Consider the following 10504-nt stretch of genomic DNA (forward strand, 5'->3'; position numbering starts at 1 on the left):
TAATTGATGCTTGTGGTGTAGTGAACATATCATACTTCTCTTGAGCTTCAGCATGAGCACTACTAACCTCACCTTTATGTTTCTTCAATCTCGATTTCATGTTCCAGTTCCTAAATCCATTCTTCACAAATGCATCTTCACCGGGATATTTGGTCTTATCCTTGAACAAATAGCAAACAAAGCAGAAAGCACTATCTTTTGTCACACTACACTCAATCCATGGAAATTCTTTAAACCAAGCACGGCAAAAGTGACGGTCAACTCCACTTTTATTTGTATACTCAAAGTTATGATTCCTTGGTTGACATGGATGCATCTCAATATATCTTCTTCTTACTCTATCTTGGTCACTGACAGCATACATTGAGATGGGAATCCGCTTCCCAGGATCAGGTTCGAGTGCCTCCAAATCTGCTTCCATTGGTTCATCATCTACATCACTTGTTTTAGCATCTTTTACAATTGGGGTTGGGGTTGCTTCTCTGCTCTTCGGTTCACGTTCCGCGTCCGGTGCTTGCACTAACGCCAATTGCAAATTGCTCTCAAGCTGAACATGAGAGGTACAAGTACCCGATGCAGCTGCAATCTGATTCGGTGTAGACGTTTCAGCAATCTTCTTTGCTTTTGAAGCTTTTTTCCCACAATGCAAGAATCCTACTGCCACCACCAGTCCCATTCTTCTTCTTCATCTACATTACAACAAAACAAGGAAGAAATTAGCATCTACAAATTAAATCAACTACTTGCAATAATTAGGTAAGGAAAATTGAATCAACTAAAAACCTGAAACTTTGTTTTCTTTAAGGTTGTACCTGAACGCAGGGCACTGACGCAGGGAGGGGGGAGAAAGAAACTGCCGCTGCCCACTGGTCCCTGGGCTGGGAGGCGCCGCCGCGGGCGATGGGCGGCCGACGGGGCTGGGGCGGGGCGGCCGGCGGCCGGCGAGCGCTGGGGCGGGGCGGCGTCGCGGCGATGCACTCCGGTCGGCGCAGCCTCCGGTCAACCCTGGTGAAGATTAGAGGGGCTTGGCGCGGCGGCCGGCGAGCACCGGCGGCGCTGAGCGGCTGAGGCCTGAGGGCGAGGCGGGGCGGTGGCCGGTGAGCGGGAGCGGGGGTCGCTGACTCGCTGTCGCTGGGCGGCTAGGGCTCAAGCAGGGGAAGTGGGGATTGGGAAACGAGGCAACAAGCGAGAGAAGGTAGTGAAGCGGCGCGGTGGGCGCGTGCGTTGCAGCTTTGTATTAGTTTTTTTTTTGCACTTGATAATGGGTATTCATACGAATACACACGAATACCCTCAGCGCCGCCAGTGATCCAATATGGTCTTTTATACTCGCCGTTCAGCAGTTCGGATGCATTTTTTCCCGCAAGCTGAAAACAAAGTGAGGCGCGGGCGGCCAGAGCGTTGCGCCCGTGTCTGGCAACCCTGCCCACGCAAAACCCTCTCCACGGCCCGCGTGCTTTCCCGCTCGACGCTGGTCAGTGGCGCTACAGAGGGTCAGCACCGCATTCATGCCAACCCAGAGTGGACACGACCTCTCACTAGAGCAGGCAATGAAGTGGCGCGCCGGCCAAGACCGTCGCCCGCGCCGCTTCTCGGTGCACATAATGTCTCCATTCAAACAGCACTATTTCACCCGCCTCCCTCCATTAAATGTACATGGTTTCCGAGGAACATACTCCGGCACCACCCGTCCGTCCCTCTGCCGCCCACCATTAAGGACATCGTCGCATGGCCTGCCCTCCGCCCGCTATTTAAACCCCAGGTCGGCAACATGGCCGCAACTATTCACCCTCCTCCGCTCTCTACCTCCTCTCCGCACCACACCCGCCATGGCCACCTCGAGCTCCAAATCCTTGTGAGACGGCCTCTCGTCCGAACAAAAGAAAGAGATCGCCGCCATTGCTGACAAGCTCACTGGAGGCCGCCGTTGCGGACGCGCCAATTGCAGAGGAGGCTAACAATGAGCCGACGTTACTGTCTGTGCTGGCCAATACCGGCATCACCATGGGCGATGCCCGTGCTCACTAGACCAACATGGTGGTGGAGGAACGGGAGGCCACGTTCTGGCAGGTGCACGCTAACCAGCCTACAAGCTCTGCCTTCACGACGAGCACTGGTGTGTGGAGGTGGATGAGTAGGAGGCACTGCTCCAGCCCTACCACTCCGCCCATAGCATCCGCCGTGACTGCTGGTGCTACCGCCAGTATCAGGTGGATTTAGAGGTTCCTACAAGGAGATCGACAACGCGATGGATGAAGTTTACGGGCCCGATGACGATGACAGGAGCAAGGTTTGCAGCTCTGTGACGGCCTCGACATGGCGCCGGGACAACAACACCGGCACGTCCACAGGGGCTGCTAGCACTGAGAAAGTTCACCGCTCGGTTCTCAAGCGCTGCATGGTAGGTCGCCGGCACTGCATGGTAGGCCGCCGACGCTCGGTTCTCACGAAGTCCACCGCTCCTCCCCTCCCGTCGAAGTTAAGATTTGCAGGCTCATCCTCGTCGGCCGATTAGCCGCTTGCAGGCTGTGGAGGCCGAGTTGTAGACCGCCGAGGTGGAGCTGGAGCTTCACATTGCGGGGCGCATGGCCGGCCCTACATGGGGAACGGACGCCGACGGTCATTTAGACTAGGTTTTAGTTAAAAATTATCTAGATGTGACATCCTTAGAAAACATCTAGATGTGAATTAGGCAAACTGTTATATGAAAATCAGTCGGTTTAATGAATTGATTGGCCGGTTCCCATATTCGTGTTCATGGACTAGTCATGCATTGTTCGGTTTAAGCGTTGAAGATGACCGATATATGCAATAGTGTAGAATAGTGCAGACAAGTATTTATTACTACTAGCAAAAGAGCCCGTGCGTTGCAACGGGAGAAAAAAATAACACACACTCTTAACCCAATAACCATAATATGTTCATGCCCTTTATTTTAGCGAGGCATCATTTTTATGTTAACGCTTATCCTCCTTCTCACCCTCAGTGGCCTCAGTGTTCACACAAACCAAAATGTGTTTGAATGTTGTTTTTCCCCTGCCAGTTTTTTCAGAGGTGCTCATGTGTGGTTATCGATGTTTTCTTTCGTCTCTTTATGATTTTAGTGGTTGTTTATTTGCAATCTAGATCGTCGCGGTACGAAAGAAAAACGGACGTGCCCTATAGGTTACAAGTTTGCTTTTAAAATAATATTTTAAAATATTTAATAGGTAAAAATAACATCATATTCAAATTCTACATATTTTTCTATTCAAATTTCATATATAACATGTTAAAATCGGAGTTACGGTTTAATAGATATGGATAATTAAGAAAAATATTTGTTTGACTTAAATATATCTTCCAAAATAATATTTAAAAAATATTTAGCAAACAAAATAATATCATATTCAGATTCTACACATTTTTCTAATCAATTTTCATATATAACATGTTAAAATCGGAGTTACGGTTTAAAAGATATGGATAATTTATAAAAACATTTGTTTGACTTATATATGATTGGCGGGTGAATTATCTAATACGTTGGGGGGGTTTCCGTAAAAATGTAAAATAACGGTTCGGTTATGACTTAAGTGTGTACTGCGGGTTAATTCATGAAAAATGCAGGGGGTTTTCTGCAAGAGTGCATGACGGACGGCCGAAACCCAATTTACTTTATTATTAAAAAATTTAGAGATTAGAGACTTACGCAGCTTCGTCAGGGTGCAGCTTTCTTTCTTTTTTTTTTTTGCGAAAGAAACATAATCATTAATCAACCAGCGTCATTACAATCTTGTTGACAAAGAGTGTCAACCTCATCAGGAGCGCACCGCAACCACACAGCAGTTTTCGGCATCGAACGACCCATCATAGCAAGAGCGTGACTAACTTTATTCTGCTCACGCTTGGTAGCCAGCTGTTGCATTGTGTCTCCCAGTACCGTAGCGTTCTGCGACCTATTGGCCTCTGGTTCCTTGATCATATGCACCAACGTGGAGCAATCTGACTCAACTACAAGCTTGTCCCCGCTCCATGCGAGTGCAAGATCAACCCCTTCCATAAGTGCTGCAGCTTCAGCCTCCAAGGCGCTGGTACATCTCTGGATAAATCGCCATGAAGTGAATATGATGGATCCTGTATGATCGCGAAGGATCATCCCGGCGCCTCCGGTGCCGTCATCTTGCTGCCATGAACCGTCAGGGTGCAGCTTTCATGCTGTTTATCTATATCTATCTATATCTATACCTACTATTAAAGCAGGGTGATATTCTTGGTTTCGTCCCGTAATTAGTTTTTTTCGGTTAATTATTGTCGGACCGTCCGTTCTATTTTTCTCACGTACGAGGTGGTACTAAACGCTCCTTGATCTAAATTTTTTGTGCGTCGCTGGGTGCCTGGGCCGGGTTTTTTCTATTTCTAAGACAGGCCCATCTACTGCGGTCAGTGGCCCCTTCCTGATGAGCCAAGTCGGGGCAAAAAATTAAAATTGAGGGCAGCTATGGAGAATCGAACTCATGACCACCTGGTCAATACAAATGAAGCTGCCAGTTGACCTAGGCTACGTTATGTGCAATGGTGAAGGTCAGTACTCTTAAACAGTCCCACGTTGCCCCCTTGCATATAATTCATCCATTTTATGTACTTCTTCGAGTTTCCCACGTATTAAGAAGCTGTCCCGAAAAAAATGAAAATAGAGGGTAATTGAACCCTTAAAATAAGGGAGCAAAAAAAGAGTCTATTAAGCGGAGACACCGAGCCAGTCAGGCTACGACGGTCCACGAGGATGCCGCCTGAGGCGAGAGGTAGTAGCGGCCGCTCGAGCGGGAGCTGACCATGAACTGGCCAATCCCTAAGCTGCTAAGCACACATGATCGAGGATACGATTTGTACGAGAGCCTCCCATTGTCGAGGAGCAACAGGAGTGTCCCACGGCTGATGAGCCCATTGATTTTTTATAACTCTGATGAGCCCATTGATGATTATGCTTCTTGCGTCGGGTTTGTTTGCACGCTTGATGGTATCTGTTCGTCCATTTATACAGAAAAGCTTCTAGATGTGCCACTGCCGTGTTCCTTAGCCATTGAATTGGGTAAGCATTCGTGGTTGCAATCTATATCTATACCTATTAATAAAAGTAATAAGTATTCTTAGTCCGTCATACTATTTTATAGAAAACTCCTGATGTTTCTGACATTAACAGTACATATCAAATGTTTTTTAAAATACTCATATCTTCTAAACCGTAACTACAAATTTAACATGTTATATATGGAATTTGATTAGAAAAAATATAGAATCTGAATATGATGTTATTTTATCTGTTAACCATTTAAAAAATAATACTATTTAGGATGCAATCTTAATCAACAGTGCATTATCCATCTTTCTTTCATATCGATACTGATCGGATTATGGATAAATAAACATCTTAGCAAAATCAGGATTGGAGACGAAATTGAAGATCACTTGCCTATTTCTTTGCCCGTTTCTTTGTACGTATTAAATCTACATTCAAGCCGTGTTTAAATAGAAGATATGTGGAATCTTGAACTCGCGCTTTTGTTGGCAAAGACCATCTTTGTTTGAGCTGTAGCTACAAATACTCAAATTATAGACCATTTTTTGTAAATTAAAAGCGTGTGTTATTCTTTGCTCCCGTTGCAACACATGGGCCCTTTTGCTATATATATATATATAGGTAAATTGTTTGGGGCACCTAGGTGCTTGGGCACCTAGGCCCATTATGGCAGGTGATTTTTATTAGTGCATGGCGTATAATTCATGAAATAATAGCTTTCCATTTTCATTTGCATGCAGTACTATCCTTCACGGTCAATGATTGCTTTCCAAAAAATAATTAGGTTGATTTCCTAACAATAATTCATTTCCAAATATTATGTCTAATGAAAATATGAACATACGCAGGCTAATATACACATACGCATGCTATTATATCTAATGAAAATATGGACATACCAGAAGTATTATACTTAATGAAAATTATACATATACCCACGGTATTATATGTAATAAGAATATACAGATACCGGAGGTAATATACCAAAAAAATTATGGATATACCTCGGCATATTCAAATACCTATTAACATGACGTAATGAATATACCTTGAAATATCATGAGTATGTAGATACCTCGACATATCATGAGAATGTATGTAGATCTGCTATGTATATACCTAAATGGTGTACGTACTCCAAATCATTGACACATGCCCGAGGTATCAAATACCTACTAACGAGACACAATTTATATACCCAGAAATATTATGAGTATGCGGATACCTCAAAATAAATTTGACATGTACGTCGTAAGAATTTGTCCTAGGCATCATACTCGTAATTTATATACTCAAATTAAATATAATACCCCCAAGATGATAATAAATACGATGTACCAAAGAAATGATATACCCGCAATATCATATTTGGAATATATGTAATCCAAATTTGTCCTAGGTATCATTTTCGAAATTTACATACCCAAATTATATGATATACCCAATATAAATATAATACACCATGAATATGATATACCCCAAGATGGTATACACATATAAATATAATATACCTAAAATAAATATGATATACCCCAGGATGATAATTAAAGTATGATATACACGTAATATATATACCCAAAATAAATATACTCGACTGTGGCACATCTGGAATTATTTGAGTATCGACCATCGTTCCAAATTCTCAAGTACCCGCAAAAAAGACACATACCCAAGAAATTAGTACGTGCATATATATCGTATCCACAAAAAGTAGTACGGTTGTATGTATATACCTTCAAACGAGTTCAATTCTTTCTACAAGGAAATAAATGAAGAGAATCAATTCCATTTATCCCAGCGCGTGATATTAATGCACCTAAATCATACATTTATTGGCACTTACCAATTACGTCCATAAGCATATATGGAAGGTGCCTAATATCCATATCTGTTGGAATTTGCATTCATCAATCGAAGATCCAATGGTTACGAGGTTAGGAGCACGGATTGACTTTGTCGGGTTCACCGTCGCGGCATTTTTGCAGAATAGTCCTTGTGTTTTTTGCTATTTGACCCGCACTCCATGAAGTATGTTTGTTTAGGCAAAAAAACGTTTCGATCCAGCACCCTTCGTCCGCAAGGAAAAATAAATTGAGGCGTGCGGGGATCGAACTCGCGCCCTGCGTTACTATCGACGCGACAGAACCAGCTGGGCTGGCTGCCCTTTCTTTCCATTCGATGGGATGTGCGGCAACATGATCTGTTTCCTTTGCCGCACAAGGATGGATAAGGCGAAGGGGGCGACAGATGTTGATGCGTGGGGGGAGAGAGTGGGAGGAGTGCGCGTACACGGGAGGCGGGCTCCGACGAACGGAGGCGAGCGGCGACAGGAGGCGACAGGAGGAGCTCCGCGGCGACCTGAAGGCCATCAGCCATGGCCGTTGTGGTTTCGCGTGCGCCCGCGAGCGGCTGCACGCTGGGGGGAGGCGGAGCTCGACGCAGCGCGCGAACCTAGCCTTGGTGCGACGGCGGCGCGGCTGCTGTCCTCCCGTCCAACCCGCAGCACGTCGAGCCTCACCGGAGTTCCTCCATGACGCCGGTAGGAAGCCCCTATCCCGCAGTCTCTCTCTGCTTCCTTCCCATGTTCCCTCTCTGAATCTTCATATTTATCCAGCACGAGCATTTGTACTAGCACAAATCTTCCTTCCCATGTTCTCTCTCTGCCCAGGGAGTCGCAAGCTTCCAGCGACGGCAGAGTTGCTACTCCCGTGTCGTGATTGGACTCCGTGTTCTTCTCCAACAACAAATACGTGTTCTTCTCCAACACCAATCAATGGATTTCCCGAGCCGGATTTGAGTTGCCTACTATAAGAAGGAAGGGTCCTCGGACCAGAAGCTCCATCACATCAAATCAAATCCCGTCGAAATTGCAATCTTCTTCGAAGCATCGATGTCGCCGCCGAGTTCACCGGAGGAAGAAGCGCAGAGTTCGCCGGAGGAACAAGAACGTCCGTACAACCATCCAATGTCGCTGCCGGCGGCTACAACAGAGGTATATATCCCCTTGATATTGATTGGATGCAATTCCCTGTTTTAGATGTTGTTTCTATCGTCAAAACTGAAAAAGAGTGTCAGCTTCAGGCAGTTATTTTCAGTTGACAGTATACTGAAAAATTTGACAGTGAATATTTTGAGCCATTCAGAAACATTGCCCATGATGTTAATATGTTGACTAGAGGCCTTTTTAGAGCAGCGGCAGCAAGTGTGCTCAAGTAAATTCAGTCAGTTAGTTAATCAGGCATGTTCTTCTTTCAGGCCAAGTGATGTTCTTCTTTCAGGACAAATGATTCAGTAAATTAGTGATGTTTTTATTTCATGAAAAATAATTCAGTGATGTTGGTCTTGAGCCGTTAGCTATGTAGCAACACCGTGTTAGGTGATCTCATCTCTGCTAACATTTACACTCGTTCAACCCAGCTAGAAACACCGACAGATAAACAAGCCTAATTAGTCAGTACAATCTCAAATCAAACAAGGATCAGGGAAGATTAAAGCAAAGGCAGATGCATATTCAGAAAGTGGATGCATTCTTTTCATTAGCATTATAACTGAAAGACACCAATCTAATTAATCTTGTTGTCAAAACAGAGATAACGCTCTACTGTACAGGCATTAGAATATTGGACATCTCAAGATTTGAAAGGCCAGAACTAACTAGCTTTGTAATGAAAGAAAAAAAAGAGAAGCATCTTATCACAAGATCCTCCTGAACATAAGAGTGGTAGTAGGTTTAATACCCCTTCTGGAGAGGCATAAGAATATCTTGTAGCTTTCCTCTTGTGAATTTCAAGATTTATAGGTTCAGTTTGGTTCATCAGGGGGCTTCCGTCTGCTACTTGTGTCTGGTTCATCAGGGGGCTTCCATTTTCTGCTGCTGTCTGGTTCATCATGGGTTTTGCATTGGTGGTGCAGCTCTAGTCCTTCAACAATGAAAAGAAAAATAGAATATGAGGAGAAAAATACTGACATGCTTTAATTCAAATAGTTGAGTAAGAAGTACACATACTGCCAGCATTTGCATCACACCGGGCAGCCTATTATCGAGAGATCTGACAGTTGTAACGATCCCCTGTCCAAAGAGGCAAAGATCAGGAAGAGACACATTAGTTGCTTTGCTTTAGTATGTGCAGTGACGACGGTTGAGCATTCCACATGATATACAAGATTGTGCATGTTCCTCAAAAGCAATATTTTAACTTCAGAGTAAAATGCTGAAAAATAAGCTGGAGGTCTTGCTTTCTAAAACACATACAAACTGCCATCTACACTAAACAATGGGGCTTCATGTATAAACTGGAGCAATAATATTAGGCTGATGGAACCGACATTAGTAGCAAAAAATAATATTGTCTCCTTTAAACAATGGTACTGCCAGATGATGCATATCATGGTTCTCTGAGCTTTGATAAATCCAGTTTATGCAATAACATCCCAACTGTAAACTCACTATGATGTACTAACAGTTGGAGGTTTACATTTTATTTTTGTTGTGACTGCATAAATTAGATGACATCGCTCAAGTGAACATTGTAGAGGATTTTGATAACCGACCTTCCAAAAAGGCAAAAAATTCCGAATCAAGTGTTCTGGAGCCATCACCTATGTCACCAACTATGTCAACATCTTCTCCAGGTTCAGAGTGTTTTGAATCAATTGTGCCGGAATCAGATAATCAGATGAATCATGATACATTATCATCACCTAGATCGACAATATCTCCTGTTTTTCCATTACATGATGTTAAGGAACTAGATTCACATAAAGAGATCAAAGTTTATGATTATCTCCCACAAGGTATTTGTTTAATTTATTATTTGTGCTTCGTATACAATATATTCTTAAATTATTTGATTTTCTGCAGACTATACATTGACCGACCATGATCTATGTGCTCATATAGCAATAGAATCATCTTTGAGAAAAGAATTGCTGGTTCAGATAGATGGAAGTTCTGTCTTGCAACATCAGTTGATGTGCCTGCTAGATAAAAAAGAGTGGGTAAATGATGATGTAAGTACCCTTACTCAAACAGGAAAAAGTTTCTAATCAGTAATATTAGTTAGTAATGTATTTTTAAATTCTTAATTATAGGTGATCAATGCATATGTATGTTGTATAAAGGACCAAATACATCTCCAGAATGATAATAAAGTATATTTTGAGAGTCCATTTGTTACCTCATTATTTAAACGAGATGGCACCCTTGGAATACAAGAAGATAGTGCCTTCATGACAGAGACTGTCCTCGAATGTATGCAGCATGACATGGTAATATCCATATTCATAATTTACATGTTCTAGATTTCATACATTTTCGTTTACTATTTTCCTAATTATCTTTATTACAGATTAAACTTCCAATAAATGCCAGCAACACACATTGGTATCTAGCTGTTGTGAATACAAAAAAACGTGAAGTTCAAGTACTAGACTCATTATGCTGGA

This window comes from Triticum aestivum, chromosome 7D, assembly GCF_018294505.1.
Source record: "Triticum aestivum cultivar Chinese Spring chromosome 7D, IWGSC CS RefSeq v2.1, whole genome shotgun sequence".
NCBI lineage: Eukaryota > Viridiplantae > Streptophyta > Magnoliopsida > Poales > Poaceae > Triticum > Triticum aestivum.